Here is a 23,110-nt window from a genome sequence, read left to right as displayed (position 1 = left end):
TGCCAGATATGGGTTATAGTGCTTGTTTACAAAGATTTTCTTGGTCTCAGAAATATATTATGTAAATTAAATTAGGCATCACCATTAGGATTAAATTTCTACTATAAAAGCCTTTAAGTAAAGTAAACATCATGAAAAATAAAGCAGGTAACAATAAGAAGCAATTTGTGATTTTGCCAAGAAGTTGGACCAGATGACTTTTGAGGTCCCTTGCAGCTTGGTATTCCATGATTCTGTGATTCGATCCTGTAGAACCATGTCTGACATGAGATCTTCTGGTGTCTTCTCACAGAAGCCACCTCTGCAGCCCTTCTCCACCTCTACCTTGCCATGTAAACCCAGTAAAGCTCTTCTCCAAGTACTTTCAGTGCTTCTGTCTTTGGAGGAGAAACATTTTGGTTCCTCTTCTAACAGGCAGCTGCTGCCTAGGCATTTGATGACTGAGAATTGTTTTGTTGTTGTTCATGGGGGCAGGTCAACTTAGGAAATTAACAGGGGAATGAATTGTTAAAAAGCTGCAAAGGATTTTAATTCTTTTGCAGTAAATCTTAGATGAGGTGGTCATTCAGCTGACCATTCAGCCCATTAAGAAACATATTAACATTAGACTTCTGTTAAGGATATAATTTTTTTATGATGACCTCTTCCTGCTGCTTTCTACACAAAAGTACCTGGCCAAGAACCTGGTTCCTTCTAGAAAATTATCAAATATAAAAATCATCTTTGTTCTTCTTCCCCAAGTTCTCACCCTTGCCACTGTCTCACCACCGTGCACAGAAAAACCTCAAAATCCTTGGTAAAAGAACCAATACCGGGGGTAGGGTTTCATGGTAAATACATTTCCTTTTGAGTTGAGTTCTTTCTTTGCTAATTGAAAGTGCACAAGAAGGGATAACTATGGGATTTATATTGTAAATTTTTATCTTCTGTTGTAATAATCAGATTAATTTCAAGAAGTGGCCAAATGTCAGTGTAAATATGTGAAGATCTCTTCTTAAAAGCCATAGTTCTTAAAAGTGCAGGTCATATTTACAAGGAAGAGCAGAGAGATTTGCAATGTTGTGGTGGTACATGTTGATGTTCAAAAGCCTTCCTAGATTATCAGTATTGTCGAGGCCTTTGGAGCACTGGGACTGTGCTATTCAGAAAGTTTACATTCCTCTAAGTCTATTCCTTCCATCTTCTCACCCCTTTCTGTCTTATTTAACCTTTGTTTACAAAGGAAGAGGAGGAGTTGAGAGAGGTAGAAGTAGAGAGAACACAAAAACTCATCTTCTGTGGAATTTACTATTTGTATAAACTGTTACTTTAAATCCATAACTATTATAGAGGGGTTTTTTTCCTCTATTTTCCTCTAAGCCTAAAGTTACTTATAAGTTGCAGGGAGCATGCAGAAAAAACTTGCTGCTTTGAAAAGGATTACTCTGAGTCTGGGATTATCAATTAAAAAAAATATTCCCTTTTTGAACCTTTTTTATTTCTGGAGCTACCACTGCCATTAAATAATAAGCAGTATAATGAAACTTAAAAAAAAACCCCAAAAAACCTTTCCATGCTCCTCTTGTGAGTTACCAGTTAGTCTGCATTAACAGGGAAGCTGCAGAGCCATGTCACTTACCTTCTGGGAAACCTTGAAATAAGTAAGACTTGAGCTTTATCGTAGGAGTGATAAAATCGCCTTATTCTGGGGAAAAGCAGAAATTATGAGAACATTGGAGAGACTGATACTGCTAAAACATGAATGTATAAAAATACATCTCTTCATTCATAAAGTGTTGTCTAGTATTTTACCTTCTAGGATAAATAAAAATTATTTATAAAATATTTTACCTCCATGTTGGGTATTAGGAAAAGTTTTTTTCAGCCAGAGGGTGGTTGTGCACTGGAACAGACTCCCTACTGGAGTGATTATGGTAACAAGCCTGTAAGAGTTCAAGAAGTGCTTGGGCAATGCTCTTAGGCACATGCAGGGGTTCTTGGGCTTGTCCTGTGCAGGGCCAGGAGTTGGACTTGATGACCCTTGTTGGTCTCTTCCAACTCAGGATAGTCTGTGAAGCGGTACTAACTTGCATACTTCTATAAAGAATCTGCTTTAGTACAGAAAAAGAAAAATTAACTAATGGCTTCTTAATGAGAAGTAATAGCTTATTATAAAAATTTTAGTTTACTCAGTGTGCTCAGAGATGCTTTTGTGAATTTCATATTATGGTGTGTGTTATTTGCGTAAAAGTCAGTGCCATCAAGAGTTGGCCTTTGGCATTCTTAGCATTTAATGGGTTGGTTTCTCATCCGAGTTGTGCTTTGAAGAGCCAGAGGGTAGGGACCAAGCAGACGTCCAATGGTATAAACCAGACCTGAGGAAAAGAATTGCTGCTTTCAATTGGTATAAGATCTGGTTAAACAGGAGTTGGTTTAAGCTCCAACAAAGTAGGTGGGGTTAAAATAATCTTTGGGAATATTAATTTTTGATTAACCATGTGCAGATACTGAAATGTAATATGGCTAGTACTACTTTTTTCCCCTCTCCTGTTTTGTTTTGTTGTTTTTGTTTGGTTTTTTTTCTTTTCCTTTTCCTCTCCCAGTTTCAGGATGTTATTGACCAAGCCTGATGGTTAAAACTAGGGAAAAATAGTGCAGTTTGGTAAGCACCACGAATACCTGCTGGAATGTTTTTTTGACTCATAGGTCTTTGTCTAGGAATTACTGACTGGTTATTTTTTGTACAGATTGGATATAAGAACTTGTTACCTTAATTTGATACATTTATTAATGTAAGTCAGTTCAACTGAAGTAGCAAGGAAATGAATGCACTGTAGCTTCTCAAAATATTTTCTTCTTGAAAATGATGAGTGCTTCACTCTGGTTTTAGAGGCAACTCCCTTGCTTTCTGTTTTTAAAAAACATGGTAAGACTTCTGTGTTGGAAAACATGCTTTTCTTTTGAGAGTTGAAAATTGTTAGAATCGCAGCAAATCACTCTTTGTTGTCTTTGCTTAATGTGTCTGGGGACATTTTCAGCAAGTCAAGAAACAGTAAATGTGCCATACCTGCAGGGCAGCTGACACTGACTGTGGAAAGCAGTTGGCTCCTGGAGGGGAAGATGAGTACATTTAATAATGTGAACATGGGCTTGCAGACTGACAGATGCCAGAAGTATATTGGCCAGGCTCACTTTAAGGGTTTTGTGGATAGTTTTTGCATTTATGAATGTTGAGTCTGGTCTTGCTGCTAGTTTTCTGGAAAATGTGAAAAATTGTGAAGGCACAAAGAAGACCCTTTTGAACATTTGAAGAGCATATAAACATGCCTCAGTTCTTGAAGACCACAAACACCATGTAGCACATGCTTTTTGCCATTACATAATCTGAAAGTTAAAGATTTATTTATATCAAAGATAAAATTCTTGATGGGAGGTTTCTCTAAGAGACCAAGGTGTATGAAGATCCAAGTGTTAGCAGAAGCCATACAAATTAAGATTATAAACCTTCAACTGTAAAGCTAGTAAGATACTTCCTTAAGACTATAATAGACTTTTCATTGCTGGAAAATAATAAATTGTTTGGATTTTTTTCCCCTAAGTTGCAGTCTTGTTCACTTATACCTGTTGGACTTGAAGTATTAAATCCTGAAACTTCTGTTCAGGGTAGCAGAGCTTGTTGATCACATTGGGGTTTTTTTCTTGCCTGAAAAACAAATGTTTTCAGTCTACTTGCAGGTCATGAAGTTACAATCCTTGAATGTACATGTGTGAGTGAAACTTTGAAATCCATGAAGAATACTTCCTTAAGACATTTTACAGTTTAATGTTTTTCACGTTTAAAATACTTGCAAGTAAGGCTTCAGACAGTTCCTTCTGGTACTCCTTACTTTGGTATCAGCACTGATATGATTTGATGATTTGATATGATTCAAAATGGAGGTGCTATGCTTGTAGTAGCTGTCTTGGGGGGATGTTTTTGGTGTCTGGTTTTGTTGTTTTGTGTTGTTTTTTTTTCTTTTCCCTTTCTTAGTTTTGAACACTAGACTATTATTTTAGTGTATCTACATGCCTGTGGAAATATACATTGAAAGCAAACCAAATAGTTTAAGATGGTAATACTGTTTCTTTTCATATATACAGACACTAATTAAATGTATGCAGTTCAAGTTGCTGCCTTACAGGTATGTGAAGATAGCAAACTTAATATTATTCAAAGATCCTTAATATCAGGAAAGTGGGTTTAATAGCTTAGCTTTGTTATCCTGTTGAGATAGAGATAGTCTGAACTACTTCAAAAACCTTAAAATTCTCACAGTTATTGTGTATACAGTGTTTTTTCATCTACTACTGTGACTGGTTTAATTGGAAACTGACATAAGAACGTGGAGATGCGTTTAAGCAGATTCTTGTAGGTATAAATGTAAGCTTGGCAATAGACTTAATGAAGTTTTCTCACAAATACAGTCAGAATGGTTGGCTTTTTGCTATGTGAGCTTTGAGCTGCTGCATCTTCATGCTGTTTGGGAGCCTAAGGTCAAATGAGAAATCCAAAATATTTCATTTTATGAAGAGGCGTTTAGGCACAGCAGGACATTTCCTGTTTACATAGCCAAATCTTCTTTGTATGCTGAGAGATTTCCTGATACACTCATACAGTATTTTTGAGCTTGCCCATTAAGCTGTAGCTTCTATTGCTTGGCTGGTTGAAGATGCCATCATCTGCACCCTAGCCAGTATGACACAGCTCATTTTGTTATGAGCTGATGGGATGTCTTTCCCATCTTTTGTTTATCCCCAGATTGCCGGATGAAAGGTGGAAACATTAAGGCCAAATGTTCAAGAAATTTGTTTAGCATTTATTTTTTCAGGTCTAATTGAGAAGTGAAAAAGTACATTTTTTTTTCCATTCTTTTTCCGCTGTAATAAAAGAGACACATTGGTCTCTGGTCTAGGTAAATTAAACCCACAAATTCACAGGATCTGCTGACTTCCTTTAGTTCCATACAACCTAAGAACTTCCAATTTTGATGTTCTTGTACAATATTGATAACTTTGCATAGTGCTACCTTTTCTGTTTAGTGTCTTCTAGGTGTAGTTGAAATACAGCAGGTTAAAATGTGTTTATTCTTATTCTGTTTGCATTGCTACAGCACAGCAAAATGTAATTCTTTACTTAGTTCATTCATTTAGTTTTACTCTTGTCTCTTAATGCATCATATCCCAAATCTCCCTGGGAATGGTAATCATTTTAAATTTACTAAAATGGCATTGCAGATCCCGTGTTTGTTTTTTTTTCTCCACCAGCTTTCTGACAGCTTCCAAATAATTTGTCAGTGAAATACGCATTATGCTGTCACAACTCCTCCTCACTGACACTCCAGAGCATCTCTGATGCTCAATATGAGAAGCCAGAGTTGTCAGTGCACCTTGGGATTTCAAGACTGTTTTATGGTAAAAACTCACATGCCTGCTTTTGCCACTTCTCTTGAGGAGTCATTATGGAGCTCTGAGTACTGTGTTGTTGAGATGAGTGTCCATTTTACAATGTTTTCTTGAACGTTTAATGTTCCCAAAGGAATCCATGATATTTTGACAAACGCTTCTCTTGTCCCTTTGTAAATCAAAATGGCACTTGAACAACAATGCATTTGTACAGAGAGAATAAAACACAGGACAGCAGTGTTACTCTTATAGTGGATGGGTTGGGGGGATGATGTTTTAGTAGCTTGATATTTTCTTAGTTGGTTGGTTGGTCAGGTTCTTCTTTTTAAAGCATATTAAGTAATATAAATCTTGATCCCCCTGCCCCTTTGTGGATATGCAAGAGGGGCTGAATGCAGTGAAGATGGGCAGAGACTATAAGGTTCTGCACCAGTGGGAGTTGGAGTTTCTGCATATCAATCCCACGTCTGGATTCTTGGCAGATATCAAAGTTAAACCCGTTGTATGCCATGTTTTTGCCTTTCTTCTTGTCACAGTTGTCCCATAGTAAAATAAACCCTGTGATTTGGGGAGATTTATCTTTAACTTGTACATCTTTCTATAACTAGTACTTTGTTTTTTGCTGTATATAAGCAGGTGTTGAGTAATTAAAATGTCTGTTAAATGTTGTGGGGGCATTTCACCTGCATCTCAGTTTCTACATATGCCTTTCAGTTGAAATTTAAAATAAAAAGTTATCATCTATAAAAGCATTAAATACCATTTTTAGCATTTGAATTACTATTTGAATTTGTTTGATTTGGGTACTTATAAAACAGGCACTTTTTAATGTGGGATTGGGATCTTAAAACGGTTGGTATGTTTTATTAAAATAGCATAGGCATTCATTTTTTTCTGAAATTAAACAGATTGTTCACGTAATCCCTACTATCAGTGCAAGAGAATTTTTTATGCTGCTGTACGTCATACTGCCAGCAGAACTTTTGTCATACTGTTTTGTTAAACTTCCTTACAGATATGTTGGCTCTTTAAATATAAAGTCCTATACTTTTGTAACTCCTCATTCATTCCAGTGTAAGAGTTGTACTTGTGCTTCTCAGAAAGAAATTTAGGAGGGAGAATTTACAGTGAGATCCAGATCTATGGCATGGAATTTGGTGTCTCAGAAGTTTGCTTCTGCTTCTGAAAGAATTTAGGTATATGGAAAGTTTGGGGTTTTTTTATACAAACAAAACCCCATAAATTGATAAGATGCATCTGCAAAACCCGATTGTTTCCCCATAAAGCAAATTACTGTAGTCAGTAATTAAGTCCTATTATTACTGAAATGCAAGTTTCAGATTTTCAGAGAATACTTAGGTTTAGACTTGTGTCAGCATCTGTGCAGTCTCAGCAGAGCCATGCACTGTTCCTTCAGACCTCCAGAATAACTGAATAACACAATAATAAATGGCCAGTCAGTGACCCTCACAGAAGTATTGAGCTTCTATAAATCAGATAAGGAGAACCTTTAATTGCATAGCCTTCTGCTAAAGTTTCCCCAAGTGTCCTCAAATAACCCCTTTTCATAAAGGGATTTATCTTACCTGGGTTGAAATCCAGGTGTTCTGTTAGGCTCCACACCAGTCTGTGACAGTACGCGAGAAGTTTCACGATTTAAGTGTTTCCTTTGTCGTATGCTTGCTCCTTGGTTATTTTATCTGACAATGGCAATTTTGTTCTATGAGAAATAGTAACTGTTGTCTGTATACACTGCCTGCCCTGTTCATCTGGATTTGGATTTGCGGGTTTTTTTTTTAAGGTCTTTACTTTCTTTCTTCATTCTTTCAGGTTTTGTTCCCCAGCTGCTTTGAAAAGTTGAAGTCTAGTTAGTTTCTGCTTTTAAATTACCAAATCTGTCCTCTGGTTGTTCTCCGGTGTTCTTTATGGGAACTATGCCCATTCTGAGTTAGATTGCAAGAAACTTTGTGGAATATCCAAGGCAAGAATGCATCAAATAGTGATAGTTTCTACTTTTGGCATTCTTTCCCTACTAGGCCGCAATATTTGTGGCTGTTGCTGATTGTTGAGTTAATATTATAAAATAACTTATTGCAGTCATTCCCAAGATCTTTCAAGGAGTATTAAATCTAATGTAAATAGCATCAATATGTGGATATATTTATTTTTTTTCCGATGTGCATTAATGTGTGCTTCCTAAATGTAATTTTCCTGTATCACCTTACCTCCTTGGCATTTAAGATTCTGACGTCTTTCTGCTGCTTTTCAAGAATGGAAAAAATGAAAGCTGATTATGAGTACATGTATCAGCAGCAAAATGTTATTCAGTGTTAACACCCTTTTTTCCAATTTGATCTCCAGATTTTATGATGGCTCTGATAAATAGTAAGACTTCTTGGAGATTCAGAAAGGAATTACTTGGCAGGAAAAAGAAGTGTTAAAACAGAAAATCTACAAAAATTTGATTCTGTTATAAGAAGCTGTGGCAACTGCATTAAGTACTTGTTGCTGCCTTCCTGCCCTGGCAGTTGTGAAACCAGTTTGGTTGGTCTATCCTGTGATATTCCAGATGATTGAGTATTTTTCTGGCTTAAAGCCCACATGCTCTTGTGTTTCTTTCAAGATAAATACTTTACACAGCTGGAATATGCACTTTGCTGAGTTCAGTACTTAGCAAAACTGAAGCAAAAAGAAGAGTCTTCTGCTACCTTCCTTACAGCTCTACTACTGCCCTAACTTGATCTTTAAATGAAAATATTTGTTTGGATTGTAAAATGTGAGGATTATGTAAGTTGCTAATGATATTTTCAGAAGTATAAAGAAGCTAGAGATAAAAGCTCTTGAATTCTCAATGGAATATGATTTTTTTAGAAATACATATCTCTTCACTCAAAAAGCTGTTGTGCAAGCACCTCGAGGTACTGCTGATCTGTGGAGAGATGATAAAAAACAGAATCTGACTACTATGCACATCCAGAAACACGTTCTGTTTTTTCATGCAATAGGAGAAAGCCATGAATTATAAAATTAATTTTTAGGTGTATTTATTGGGAAGCTATACACCAACTAGTGAAGTTAGGAGCTGCTAGCTGCTATCTTTTAGCCACTTGGGTAATTCACTTCAAGGAGACTTCTTAAGGTGAAACCTGTACTAAATTTTCTTGCTAAGACTGAAAGTTTGAGGGTTGTTATTATTGGATTTTGTTTTTCTTTGAGGGAAGTTTCATTTTTCATGTTAGAAACAGGAGGAGGAAGGATTAGCACAAAAAAAAATAAAAAATAGGTACCTTGAGTGTCATTACTGAAAAATTGGCACTGTAAGTCCTCATTTTTGTCTGACTTGGTGTTCTATTTCTAAGTAACTGTGTGCATATTTTGGTGACCTCCAAATCCAATAGGAAAATAATTCTCAATGAGGCTATTTATGTCAAACTTCATGTTGGTTCTCTCACCCATATTTATAGTTACTGTTTCCCACATAATTTTGAGAGCAGTCTTTATTACTTTTCTTTACCCAGTTTATAATTAATATTCCAGGATGATTTTTTAAATTTTATTTTCAGTCATTATGGGAATTAACAGCAGAAAACACAGGATTAATTTATATATTTAGCTTGAGGGTATGACATCAAATTTGCTAGCTCTTTGGCCACTAAGTAGTGCGTGGTAGCATAGAGGTAGCTCTAATTATATCAGTGTTCTGGGCGCTTGTCTGTGCAGAGTGGATCCCAGGAGTATTGTTTTGTTTTGGAAGGTGCTTGTAAAAGGATTTAGCAAGCCTGTCTTTGTGAATAATTGGCTTGATAAGAGATGATATTGTATGTTCAGGAAGCCAGAGGATCAGAATCCTTAATAGTTGAGCTGTTGCAACATTCAGCAGGAGTCATTATGATCTCTCTTAACAAGGTATAGATTGACAAAATTCACCAAATAGAATTGACTTTGGAGAGAGTATGTATTGCCCTGCATGTTAGACCCAGAGATATCTGCAAGAACATTTACTTATTTGTGGTTGTAATTTTAAATAGAGTAATTAAAAATAACAAACACCATCCTTATCCCCTTCCCCAGCTAGTTAGTGCCATGTTTTCCTCCTCTTGCAGGCAATATTTTAATGTGCTCTGTTTGCATATGTCAAGAAAGCTAACATGAATGTTTTGAGAAGAAGGTGTTTTGCTTGGATGTTAAATTAATTCTCTTAAGTAATTCAGAGTCCTGTGATGGTCTGAAAAGACCATCCATTGCAGTTAAGCATTTTACATGCTCACAGAAAGAAAAGAGCTCTGCATTTGGGAGGCAGTGTCCAAAGTCCAGACCACCATGTTTGTGCTCTGTTTGGTTCGTATTACTCATTGTAAATTGCAAATGCTTTCTAGAGTGAAACTTTTTACTTTGCAGAGACTTCCTGTTCCATTTTAAAAGGAATTGATGATTTCAGAATTGTGTCATTACAGAACTTGTTTGGTTTTAAGCTTGCTAAGAATTCCCATGGTTTTTGAAAAGTATACTTTCATGGTAAAGTTCCCACTTGTATTAAACTGAGTCTAAGGAAACCATCTGTTAAGTGCTGCTGGGCATTTGAAGTAAGTGTACAACTCCTTTAAGCCACTTTTCATTGAGAAAAGGGAGAAGAGGAGGCTGTGATGGAATGGAAATCCATCTAGCCAACAAACTGGGAGCCATGCAAAACTGGTCCTCCAAATCCAACTTCTTGCAGCATATTTGAGAGAAAATGATGTTATGGTGAGGTCAGGGACATTCTGCAGTCAGTCTTTGGATAAAAAAAAAAAATAATTCTAGGATTACAAACCAAATTTTCCTCTATGAATAATATAAAATAACTGGTTCAGGCTCAAAGTGTTTCTATTTTTATTTTCTTCCTTCTCTTAGTGAATTATTGACTCATTTACTTGTTACTGACTTTTCCATTGTGTGTGAAAATAAGATGGATGGGCATTTTTCAAAAGCTTTGTTATCAGCTGTTTCAGTGTTTTTTTGTATTTTTAAAGATGGATTTTTTTTCCCATTTCTCTCGGTGAAAACCTGTGTAGGCTTCTCCTAGAACTTCAGTGCAAAGCAATACTTTCCTATCTCTTCAATATTCCTTCAGATTCTGATTCTTGAGAGGGAGCTATGATGAAGCTAGATTGAAATCTTCATTGGAAGTAATTTTAGTTGGTGGAAATTTATATGTTTTTTGAGAAAGAGAAATAACATCCTGCAGCACCTGAAAATTTATGGCAACGTATATACAAAAATTCTATATTCAAGTTCAATGTAAAATTTTCTGATCTATATAACCTTAATACTTCTGTCACAATTTTGTTTCATCGTTTTCTTTTTTTTTTAATTTTTAAGATGCTTGAACTGAAGCAAATGTCTGTTAAAAAGGTAGGTATATTTGTGTGTCGGGTGTTCTTCATTTTCATGGAGGCTGAGTTGAAACACAGAGCACTAACTACTCTAGCTGAAGTAGCCAGGCCATCTATAGGAGCTATGTTAAATGGATCAAAACAATGTTGTGCTGCTTTTTTTTTTCTTCCTATTATTTATTTTAACAAAATTAGGATTTTCTTCACTCCTTTTAATAGAAAACTATTTTTCAAAATTGTGCTCCCTTGGAAGAAAGAAGTTGCGGATTTTTTGGTGACAGGGAAGTGTGAGAAGTTGTGTTGTTTGCAGCTCTGGTTAACATCTCCTGATCTGACAGAACGGCATCTGGAATAATGGCCAAGGGCTAGGGAACTACAAGGGCCTGCCTAATCACCAGTTTGGGGTGTGTGGCCTTAGGCAGTCTTGCTTTCAGCATTTCCATCTGTAAATAGGGTAATGGAGCTGGATTTGACATAAAAATGGACTTGTTTTTTTTTCTCTAGGCCTGGCTTGCTTGAAGGCTGAGATAATTCTTTGTTTTTTACTGGACTTGGATGCTAGGCAGTGAGCAATTATGAGAGGAGGAAAGAGCAATACTGAACCCTGAGGAAAAAAAAAGAATCACATAATAGTTGTCTACATAGTGACTGCCCTCATGCTAAGATAAAGTTGGGAAAATTTTGGAGGAGAAGGGTGAATATAACATACATGTGCAAGGAATTAAACTTCGTGCTTAAGATTAATCAATCTTCGTTGAAGCCGTTTGGGCTTGGTAGTCCAAATCAACTTTTTGTGAGCTATTTATTAATTTAGTTTACCTCATGGTACAAATGACTAGACAAATCCTTGTTGGAAGAATTTACAGCCTTGAAATATAACTAAAGGTGTAATGGCCCACATCCTTTGGCTGTGGAGCAGTTGAAGATGATACAGCTTTCATCCATCTGTCATTGCTCATACACTGGAGAATATTTCCTTGTGGTTCAGCAGGGAGGATAGAACGTTTTCACAATCCTTATATTTTCAGTTGTAAACTCAGCTCCTTCTCCTATTGTTGCCTGTTGCTCAAACAGATGACTGGATAGGTGGTTAAAGATACCCCTGGTGGTGTATCCATCTGTGAGAGTGATAACCTCCTACTGGCAGGTGGTGCTGATCAGCTAATGGTGTCTTGAAGCATAGAAGCAATTACAAAATAAGTGTCCAAATCTTGCTACAAAGAGCATAAAGCACAGCTGTGCAGGGTTGGACGTGAAGCTTATCTGGTGTTACATCCGGTCTCTAGATAGGGGTGAGTGCTCTGCTGTGGGTTCTGTTTTTCTCTCACGCATGACACTGACTGTCTAAGACAGAGAGAAACAGCAGGCAGAATATAGTGTGGCTTCCACTACCTCCAGTGGTTTGGTGCTTAAAGATTTCCTTAGCAAGGGGTTAGTTATGTCTTTAATAGCTCTCAGCGGATTTTTCTTCTGTGAACTTGTCCAGTCCTTTTTTGAGTCCACATGAATTTTTAATATCCAAAGTATCCGGTTATAGTGAGATTCATTATTTAACTACAAATGTTAAGAAAAAGCATCTTCTAGCTATGTTTTGAGCTTGCTTCTTGCTTTGTTAGATAGCCTTTTGTTTTCACTTGGGAAACAACCATAATTTCTGTACTGCTTGTCATTTTGTAGAAGTCTTGTGGCTCCCCAGTTACCCCTTTCAGGCAGGTTGCTGTGTGTGCATTTCTTTAAACAAGGTGTTCTTGTCATTTGATTATTATTTACCTTTGCCTCAATTCCCTGTACCTTTGATATCAAGAGATAGTGTCAAGGAGTGAGAAAAAATTGTGCATAGTTTTTTAAGTGCAGGTCTCTTGTGGCTTGATGGAGTGGCATTAATGATGTTTCTCTTTTCCCCCAGTTTAAAATAATTACTAGTATTTAATAGACTTCTTGGCCACGCCTGAGTGTATAGTTATAAAACAACCCAGTTATTATATATCTGTTTTAATGACAAGTTCTCATTTGTTTGTGATAGTAGTTAGTTCAGAACTCATTACACATGCCATAATATAAACACTACTAGTAGTAATGGATGGTAAGATTATTAATTAAAGGATATCACTCTGGCAGGAAGATAACAAGTGGATGTTTGCATATAAAGATTTCCTAAATCTTTTTGTGACAGGGAAGTAGAACAAAATTCCAGAGAATTAAAATTCGAAAAAAATGGTACATGAACTATATAGAAGGCTAGTCCTTCTTACAAGTTAGTTGACTTAAAAAAATTAGACAGTTTTCTGCTGAAAGTCATTCAAATTCCTTATTTTTCTCTGAGAAGTTAAGTAAAAAATCCAACAAAATGAGTATGTGGGATATTTCTCTCTTTCTCCTTTTTTTTTTTTTTCTTTTTAAAATTTAGGGATCCTGTTCTTTGAAATAGCTTTATACACAGAAAGAAACATATGAATACTGGTTTTTACATATTTCTTATTTTCGCTGTCCAGATGCAATGATTCTGGAAAGTAAAGTGCAAAACCTGTAAGTATTAAGGAAATAGTCTCATGCAAACTGGAGTTAACCCCAACCTCCTTGGGAAAACTTAATTCTGACTTGTCTAAGCAGGAGCTCACCTGGTGAAACTGATTTGTGTATCTCATTAGTTAATGAAGCATATTTCATTTTACTGATACTTTCCCCCCCATTATTAGAATATAAGTATTTTGGTAACAGATTTTTGAATTAATGATACTGCAAGTGATTTAATTTAAACCCTCAAAAATGTATATTTAAAAGACTTTTAAGTGCTTCCATGGCTTTTATCTCTGCATTTTGTGAATTGCTTTCATATTTTAGAGGACAGTTGAAACTAGCATGACTATACAGCTTGTTTGCTGTATAAGACTGATGTGTTCAGTATCCATTCTCTCTAAGTAGTGAAAAGTAGCTAAGCAGTGTGTAGTAGTGCACTGGCTGTATGGCAGACTGAATGGAAAAAAACTGCCTTTAGGCCAAATTTGGTCAAGACATTTAGTGACATTTAGCATCACTGAACAAAATCCTGCTTGATTAGGAATCTCAGTTCTGCCCTCCATATGTGGAAGTGCATATCTGACTCTCTAAACAAATGCTAGATCTGTTTGTGTGTGTGTGTGTTAGAACTCTCACCCCCCACCCCTGTTAAGTGCAGTACTGAAGTACATGTGACCGTGATATTACTTGTCTGATCAAAAGAATCTAATCAAGCATTGTATTCCTGAGCTTTAAGAGCCCGAAAGAATTTCATATGGAAAGTGTTTCATTTCCTTTAAAGCCAAGTGGTAGTATTTTCTTTTCTAAATAAGCTAAATATACACATTTTAATTTTTTCCCCTCTCCTCATCCTTCTGGTCTTACAACACATTTTACTTTGTTGCCCAAGCACAGAAAACTTTGCCAGGAAGAAGGGTGAGCAATGCTTCTGTTTCCCATGACCCTCAACTCTAATGTTGTTCCAAGAGCTCACTACTTACAAATGCCTTGATAACTGCTTTCATTCCTTTCATCCCTCCCCCGCCATCCAGCACAGGCCTGTGGGACCCATCCTCCTTCGAGCAGCTCTCTTCACAGAACAGGGGAATCTACTTAATGTAAAAATCATGGAACAGAAAAGCATTGAAAGATATATTGCAGAATTTTTTACAGCTGAAGGTCTGCATGATAGTTGCTGCAGTGATTTATCCTTGGTTTCATAGCAGCAGCTTCTTAGAGCACCCTGTTCATACCAGAAGTAATCTTATTTTTTATTTTTTCCTCCATATAGGTATTTGGGTAGGGGTAATAGTGGGGACACTATCTCATTCTATGTGTGCACAGCACTGAACTGGCAGGACTGATCTTGGTCAGATACTCAGAAATCTGTCTCCTTAAGAATGTGTGGCAGCATAGGCTTTAATTATCTTCTGATATTATATTATGTCATATATTTCTTTGTCTGAAAATAGGCACATGTAGTTTTTAAATTTCTTTGGGTGCATGGTAAGATTAAGAATAAACAGAGAAAAATGTCTTTTCAAGTACTACTGAAAGATTATCTGATGCACCAATACCTTACATTGCGCTAGAAATCTGGGAATTCCCATGTTTTTTCTGGCAACTCCCTAACTGCCAGACAGGAAATCACTCTCTGCTTTTTGAACCTCTGGCAGCATCTGCTCTTAGTTTCTTTGTTCTCTTTTTTGTGGTGCTTCTCTGCCTGCTCAGTGTGGCTGGGATGTGCCAGGAGGAGAGAGAAATGACGTAGCATGCCTGATAAACCATGTTTTATTGGAAGAGTCTGAGGGGAGAATATTGGAATGTGGACCCAACTCCCTGGAAAAGTCTGACACTGTTCTGCGAAATAAACATCCATGGGGTGGGGGAAGAATGTAGAAGATCATGAAAGAGCATTTAAAATCCCCAGAAGGAGCAAGAGAAACTATGTTGAGGGTCAAAGCAAGTTTGCAGGGATGAAAGTTTAGGAATCTTTGAGACCTTTCCGATAGAGAGCTATGGACAGACAGGGAAAGTACTGAGAGTACAGATGAGTTTGTAATGATATTCAATTATTTGAGAATAGAAAAAAAAACAGGGAAATATGGTTGTTTTCTAAGATTTATGTTTCTCCAAGACAGAAGAAATGTTGGAATATTTCAGGTCTTTACAGTGGATCTTGGCAAAAAAGCATACAGGATGAAAATAAGTTTGCAAAAACTGCACAACTGGCATTGTATAGAAATGTTTTGGTTGAATATAATTTAGAAAAATATAATAATATGCTAGAAATAGTACTAAGTTGTACCCTACAGCCAAACTTTACAATTTCAGAAGTAAAAGGAAACCAAATGATTTCCAATAATTCTAGCCATATTTGTGGAAAAAGACTGTAAAAAATTGCAGTGGTGGCAAAGGAAAATTTTCTGTTCTGCCTTGTACCATGTGATTAGTCGCTTGTAAAGTGTAATTCTGCCAATGTGGTTTAATGATTGAAAGGTTTGGACCATGGTAAATCCCTGCAAAGTCAGTTTACTTTATAATCAAATGCACCAGTATCATTGACTCTTATAAACAGTCTTATAAGCTAAAATATTGAGAAAAGATTTTGTAAGAATGAGGTAATGAGAAATAAAGTACAAGAATGTGGGAGTATCAAAACAAAATTACATCACTTAATATGAGAAAGAGTTATGAAGCTATATACATGCTTTAGCTTCAGAGAAACAGATGAGCAGTATGTATTGTATGGTGCCTTCCACATTAAGAGTTATAGGGCATACATTTTTAGGTGCCTTTATATTATTTCATGTATTTATAATTAGGCAAAGTCAAAACAAGTTAGTAATTTTATAGATTTTTCCTAACTTTTGCATACTAAACTAAACTAAAGGTCATTTCCTTTCTGTTCTAGTTTTGTGAATAAGGTTAGGTTTCCACATCTAAACACAAAGCGTGAGCGGGGGTAAGGAGAGGAATAGTGAAAAGAGGGATGGAATATTATCAATATTGTCTTTTGTCTGTATAGTGTTACTTGGTTCAACTGTTATTTTTCAGGGAAGTTTTAGTACGTTTTTTATCAAGTAATGGAAATGTGGCCTAAAAATCCCCATCTGATTAAACATCAATGCTGTGTACTTGGAGTGTCCTTAAGACTGTGTTAGACTTAGTTCCTAGCTGTAGAGAAGCACTGAGAACATCGAAAGTACTGCACAAGTGTTTAACATAAGGAAGTTGTGACTGAACAGTGTTGGTATGAATAGCTATGAAGTTTATAGAACATACAGACTTTTCAGTAGCTCTTGCCTCACAGTGTTAAGAAAGTGGGGATTTTGTTACATTTGATCAAGGGGATTTCTCAGTGCTTTCTAGAATGGGAAAGTAAATTGTGCATTTTCTCATGGAAATATTCATGAGTAAGAGAATGACACTGAAAAATTTCAGTGCCTTATGTAACCCCATAGGAATGCAGCAATGCATGGGCTACATGTTGACATATTCTCCTGATGTCCTTTCCCTGGAGATTGTGGGAAGAAATTAGCTTCCCTGAAATTAAGAGCAAAGCATAGAGCCTAAGGTAAAAAAAGTAATGTGGGATTGTAGAGGTAGGGAGTTGGTAGAGAGTTGTTTGTTTTAGTTGCTTATTATTGTTCCATGAATAGCAAGTTGGCAAGGAATATGCACTGATGAAGCTGGCAAATAAAGGGGGTAAAGAGTGTATTGAGAGAAACAATGAAAGGCTGTGTCAATACAGAGCAGTGGCCCTAGAGCTGCAAAATCTCTGGCACTGGGCACTGGATTCTCTATTCCCTTGTGGTGTTTTCTTGTGGATTCTTTAAAAAGCCTTGTGGCAAGTGGCCAGCATTAGCTCCATCAGCCCTTGTAGATAGTCTCTACTCTGTGCCAGCCTGCCCTGTGTTTTGCCAAATTAAATTCTTCTGCAGAAGTTTGGATAAAATGTGGTCACTCATAAGAAGAAAAAAACCCTCTTCTCCTTTTGTCAGAAAAGTTAATATGATCTGGAGATTAACTCAGCTGATAAATAAAGAATAACAAGTGTGTGTAAATAATTTCATCAATTAGACTTCTAAAAATAGAAATACCAGGGAAAATATTCCATGCAAAGGAAGGACTCCAGGATTTAACGCCATGAAACCAAAGAAGCCATGAAAACATCAGAAGCTGCATCAGCTGACTATACAGATCTTTTGTCAGCATTTAGAAGGCATGTTAACATGCACTGTAAATTCCTCTCTAGCTACAGGTGATCTGGACATGTCATGGCAATGATGTTTTATTAAATTGGGATTACCTGTTCTGTCAGCAAACCCCAGAATTCTTTTCATAGGCAGTTGAAGGAATTAATTGCATTACCAGCATGTGTGCCAACATTCCCAGGCTCAGGATTGCTGCTTTGGGCTGCTTTGTAAGACATTTTCATGTCCCCTTATTTGTGCTGACCTGCTAACATATATTATGAGTAGGAAGACTTTTCTAAATGTGGTAATTACCTAAAACCATTGATAATCATTTATTTTTCTTTTTAAATTAATAGTGAGCAATCAAGAGTGGAAAGGCAAAAATTGCGAAGAAAATGCGTTTTGGTGCTCTTTTCTGAATTAGGACCTACTACTGTGAAGCTGGAAGTTTTAATGAGAAAGCCCTTAAGCCAGGAAGAAATTTGAAATACAGTAGTGATATATGCAGTCTTGTATGATCACTGCTTTTAACTACTTAATCATTCATGTTGCCTAAATACAACTGTACTGCCAGCTTCTGTGTTTACAGTCTATGGTGTGGAAAAAGATATCCCACTGTGACATGTTCTACTTACAATCAAATTGACTGCAGCAAACACAGAAGCTGTTGAAGTTCAGTGCTTCTCAGTGGGGTGTTTTTGTTCCCCCAGCTTATTTCTGGCTGTTGATATAGCTCACATCCTTGAAGCTCATTCCCTCATAAAATAACAAAGCCAAGGAAGCTCCCTGTTCATCTTCACTGTAGAAGAGCATGTCGTGAACTATTTAAGGAGACATGTATCTCACAAGCATTTTCTTGAATAAACAGTGTTTTACAGATTTGTATTTGTAATACTGAAAGCCCTTTTTTCACTTTTATGAATTTTTAAATGGTTCCTTGCTTCTGTCATTTGGTGTGGTAAGAGTACTGCAAATCATGCTCATGGCTGCTATTTCACAGTAATAATGTCTCTCATATAAAAACTACTTTTTCAAGTGTTTAGATAACTTAGCCTGAACAATTGTTTATAGAATAAGAGTTGCTTAAGAAATTAATCAAGAAAATAAATCTATTTGTAAAGCATTTAAAAAATAACCATAATAATGACTCAGTTTCAGGTATTGAGTAGAAGTCAACAAACTAGATAAATGTTTCTCTGCATTTTGGCATGCTGTTTTATCAAGTACTCCGGCAATATTGTTCAATTTCTGCTGTGTTTTATTCACATATTACAATACCTTAGTGCTGAGTTTTGCTGACTAGCTTGGGTTTTAATGAACTTGTATGTCAGTGCATGACCAAATGAGGTATCTCATCAAGCCTCTGCACTGCAATGCATCTAGTCATATCTGGTAGTGGACTCATACTTCCCCAAAGGTTTGAAACACCAAACATGACTGTATATGGTCTCCTTTGCAGTCTTCAGCTGTCCTGAAATTCAGCTGACTGAAGGTTTGCCTCTAATATCCTGCTAGGTCAATCATCACCCCTTTGCTTCCGCTGTCTTTGAAGCCACAAAATAATAACTAGCTTTGTGTCAGATAGACAGATATGTTGCTGTTACTGTATGAGCCAGAGTGTCTGTTGTTTGAAGTCCCATTTACTGTATTCCAGCTGGTGCTCAGGAGTTAATTTAGGCATGTTTAATCTCACTAGGTTTCAACTGCTGTTTTTCTTTATTAACCCAGTGAATGATACCAAGCTTTCCCAGAGTGATTGGCAGCAGTCAGGAAGAACTTTGGTTATTGGAACTCCATTTGCTAATGAAGTCATCTTTGTAAGCAAACAAGTGGAAAGACTTTGTCTTTGATGTGTTTGCTGAGAACGCTTTCTTGCAGGCTGCTACTAGGGTAGGGATATAAGTCCTCTGCAAGTACTCCAGACCTTTTGGAGACTGATTGATCCCTGTGAAAAGTTTGTACTTTCTGCTGTTATTCCAGATACCAGACTGGCAAAACCAACCAAATGACAACTTTCCCAGCCTAATAAAGAAAATTCATTGTGCTTACCAAGTTGTGGAAATCTTTCTGAGTGTCCTTATCTGTAGGACTTTGTCCCTTTGTGACAGGCTGTACCATGCCAAAGCATACACTTGTATTTTCATCCTTCAGGAAATAACATCTGTCATTTCACCACATTTTTGCAATGTGTTGTTCTCTCCACCTCCTCAAGACTCTATATGAGAAATTATTATATGATCTGTTTAAAAAATCTGGAACAAGAAAGTGGAGCAACAATTCTGGTGATACAAAGGGTCTGGATCATAGTCTTACCATCCTGTATTCGGCTGTAAGGCCCTGATACCTAAAATAAGTTAATACATTACAGTTCATATTACATACTTCTCTTTGTCATTTTCAAAGAAAGTGAGTCTTAAATAAACCTGCCTTCTAGAATAAGCCAGAAGATGATTCTTCATTTTTTTATTAGATAATATGTGTTAAGTAGATTCATCAAATATATAAAACTTAAGGGAGAAGTAAAGTAGAGTAGTGCATTTCATGACTCCTTGGTGACTTTCCTGAATGGATGATGACTTTTATTATTCTTCTCCTGGCATTATGATACTGAAGGTTGGTATTGTATGTATCTGTATGCAATAATGGTGTTACATTACTTTGTTGTGGTTAAGCTTTGTTGTAGTTATCCTCTTATTATTTCCGGTCACAGTGTGGTAGCTTCTTTAGTACTTCCTTTGTCCACCCCAGAAAAAAAAAGTTCTTATTGGCCAGTTGATTTGATGCAGCCCTGACTGAAACAGGCAACTCTCCTTACACTGACAGTATGTAGGGTGTAGGTGGCTACTCTTGACTATGTGCCTCATTGCAGAATGGAACTGAATCCATCTTTGGAATTGGAGAAAGCAGGGAACAAGTGGTAGAGGCAAGTACTCTAACATAATGTTAGTACATATTAACAGAACTGCTCCTCTGGCAAATGAGACTTGTCAGATTGCATTTTCATTCTTTTGCTGGCAGCCAGAGAGATTATTTCGAGTGCCTGTAGAAGAGCAGGGGCAGCAACATTTATGAGCTCATTGAGACTTTGGAGCAGCCATCCTTTCCTGGATGATAGACTTGTACTGCCAGTCCATAAATCTGATGAGCTTTTTCTAGTAACTTAGAAGATCAGTTGTCTCTGCTTGAAGGAAAGTTTCTGCCCTGAGCTGAGTAAATGTCCTAGTTGTGGATTCAATGAAAAGAGGGACATGACTTTACAATGTACTTGCTGAGTAAGAACTCTGAATAATGCCACAGATTCTTATCACAGGTGATTTGTGTGGTGATTACCTTACTTCTGGAAGCAGCAGCATGCACTGAGGACTCTTCAGTGACATTAAGACTTTGGGATATACAGTGATAAATGACATCTTGTAAAACTGGGCGAGGTCTCTTATCTCTTTTCATTTTTTTTGTTCATGATTTGCCTTTTCTTGATTTGAAACAGTTGATCTTAAATTTGTTTTAGTTCAGTTTTGAATCTTGGTATCTTTTAGAAAATATGTGCTTACTGCACAGCTGTTCCTTTCTGTGTCTGGGTTTATAATTTTATAATCAATGAAAGTGATGATGCTTCTAAGAAAGTGATAAAGACAACCAAGTAGCACCGCTTGGTCCATTGTTGGTGATTCAACTGCAGTGTCAGAGTCTTAGGGAGTAACTCCTATTTCAGCCTTTAGGAAGCTGTCCATGTCAGCTGGAATTTTCTGTAAAATAATATTTTTTTATCTTTTCAGGTTAGATTAACTTTGTACAGAACTTGTAAATGTGTGTTACAGGAAGCATCTGACCTTGGAACTTAATTATATTCTTTGCTACATTGAACAGCTTTAATCTTATTATGTTATTGTCTAATACTCTCAAGGTTTTAGGCCTCATATAGAGGCAGATATCTCCAAATGGTATTTTGCTGCATGACTTTATCAAGTTATCTAATAAGCTCCTTAATTCTTCATACCCATATTATTTCTGAACTAGGTTAAACATACCTCCTTCAGGTTCAAAATGTGTCTGATTTGCTGACACCGTGAAAGAAAGGTTGGCATCATATATTAATAATTCAGGATAGGAAATGGAGACTCCACCTTTGGTATTTTTAACATTTATTTTCCTTTATTTTGACATTTGTTCCACCAAACCCTGCATCTGTGGGAGAATGATAGTGGAAAGCCAATGCTCCCTCATTTCCTTTCACATTCACGGTGATGCTGTTCATCATGGCAGTTGTTAGATTGTCCAAAGGGAATAAATCTGCATTCCTATTAGCAAGAGTTGTTTTTTACATTCCAGTGTACTTGCAATGTAGAAACTTTTTCATTCAATTACCTTAATGCCATGTAATTCCTTTTGGCATCAATTGCTATGCAACAGTTTTGTAGAAGGGTCTGGGACTCAGTGCAGTAACTTGGTGAAAGAGTGAATAATAAAACTGTGTTTCTTCCCTTTAAACTTAAGATATACTGCTGTGAACAAATTTAGATCTTTCTAACAAACGTAGAACAATCGTTTACTTAGCTATGAAAGATGCTGTATTTGCATAAAATGCAGTGCTTCATCTTGTAAAGATTATTTTTATTTCATCTGTACAAACAGTAGGAAACACTTTTTGTTTAGCATTCAATTTGTTAATACACTTAATAATATAATCTTCATGAACAGCACCATAGGAAATGTACAGTAAGGGTGCAGTAATTCTGGGTAGCATTCTTTCCTGTTTTCCATGTGCTTTATCAAAAAGATACAGCATTACTTTACCCAGTTCTTTGCATCTGAAGTTATTTATCAGGTATGCATACAGAATTCTCTACTAATAGAAGAAAATAATCTGTTCATGTCTGTGTTGTCTAAGGATAATGGATCTCTTTTTGGTCTGATGTACTCTATAGCTGCCTATTAGAATACAAAAGAAACAGGCATTGGGTAAGTTTTGGGCAGTGCAAAATCCATTAAGGGAATCTCTTGCTTGATAGTGTTAATTATCTTTAATTACTTGAATTAAAATTAAGAAAAACAGTCATTTTATTTTGTAGATTTTTGTTCAGAGGTGTTTGAAATCTTTATATCAATCATTTTTCAATTCTTATTTCATTTAGGATAGTGTAATCATGCAAATTTAAATGATGCTTTGTGTGTATGGGGGTTGTTTGTGTGTTGATTTAGGATATTAGGCTGATCTGTATATTAATATGTTAGGTTTTATTCCTGCCTGGAAGAAGGTTAGCCCTCTTAATTTTGTGTCCAGCATTGAGTGAATGAGTATGGCTTTACAGTAACAGGATAAAGAAATCACAGAATCACAAAATGATTGAGGCTGGAAAGGGCCCATGGAAGTCAACTAGTCCAACTGCCTTCCTCAAGCAGAGCCAGTTGCCCAGGACTGTGTCCAGACAGCTTTTGAACATCCCCAAGGATTGAGGCAGATATGTGATGCTTTGAATTTATGACTTTGCTTTCATTCATAATTTATCCTTACCATGGATTTTCCTAAGATTTAGCAGATGGCAGAATCTTAACTGTCAATTTTCCTAGCATCAAAACAGATACCATAGGTGCAACATCCAGGTCATGGAATATTGTTGTTAG

The 23,110-nt window shown here is 36.5% G+C and overlaps 1 protein-coding gene across 1 annotated transcript in view; it reads left to right on the top strand.

The window, feature by feature from the left end:
* ARHGAP42 (Rho GTPase activating protein 42) overlaps positions 1–23,110 on the top strand; it is a 141,365-nt gene that overhangs the window by 7,150 nt on the left and 111,105 nt on the right. The window lies entirely within an intron of this gene.

The sequence above is a fragment of the Parus major genome, chromosome 1 (assembly GCF_001522545.3).
Source record: "Parus major isolate Abel chromosome 1, Parus_major1.1, whole genome shotgun sequence".
Lineage (NCBI taxonomy): Eukaryota > Metazoa > Chordata > Aves > Passeriformes > Paridae > Parus > Parus major.
The sequence above is the reverse complement of the archived record's forward strand: the minus strand, read 5'-3'. Positions and strand labels throughout refer to the sequence as shown.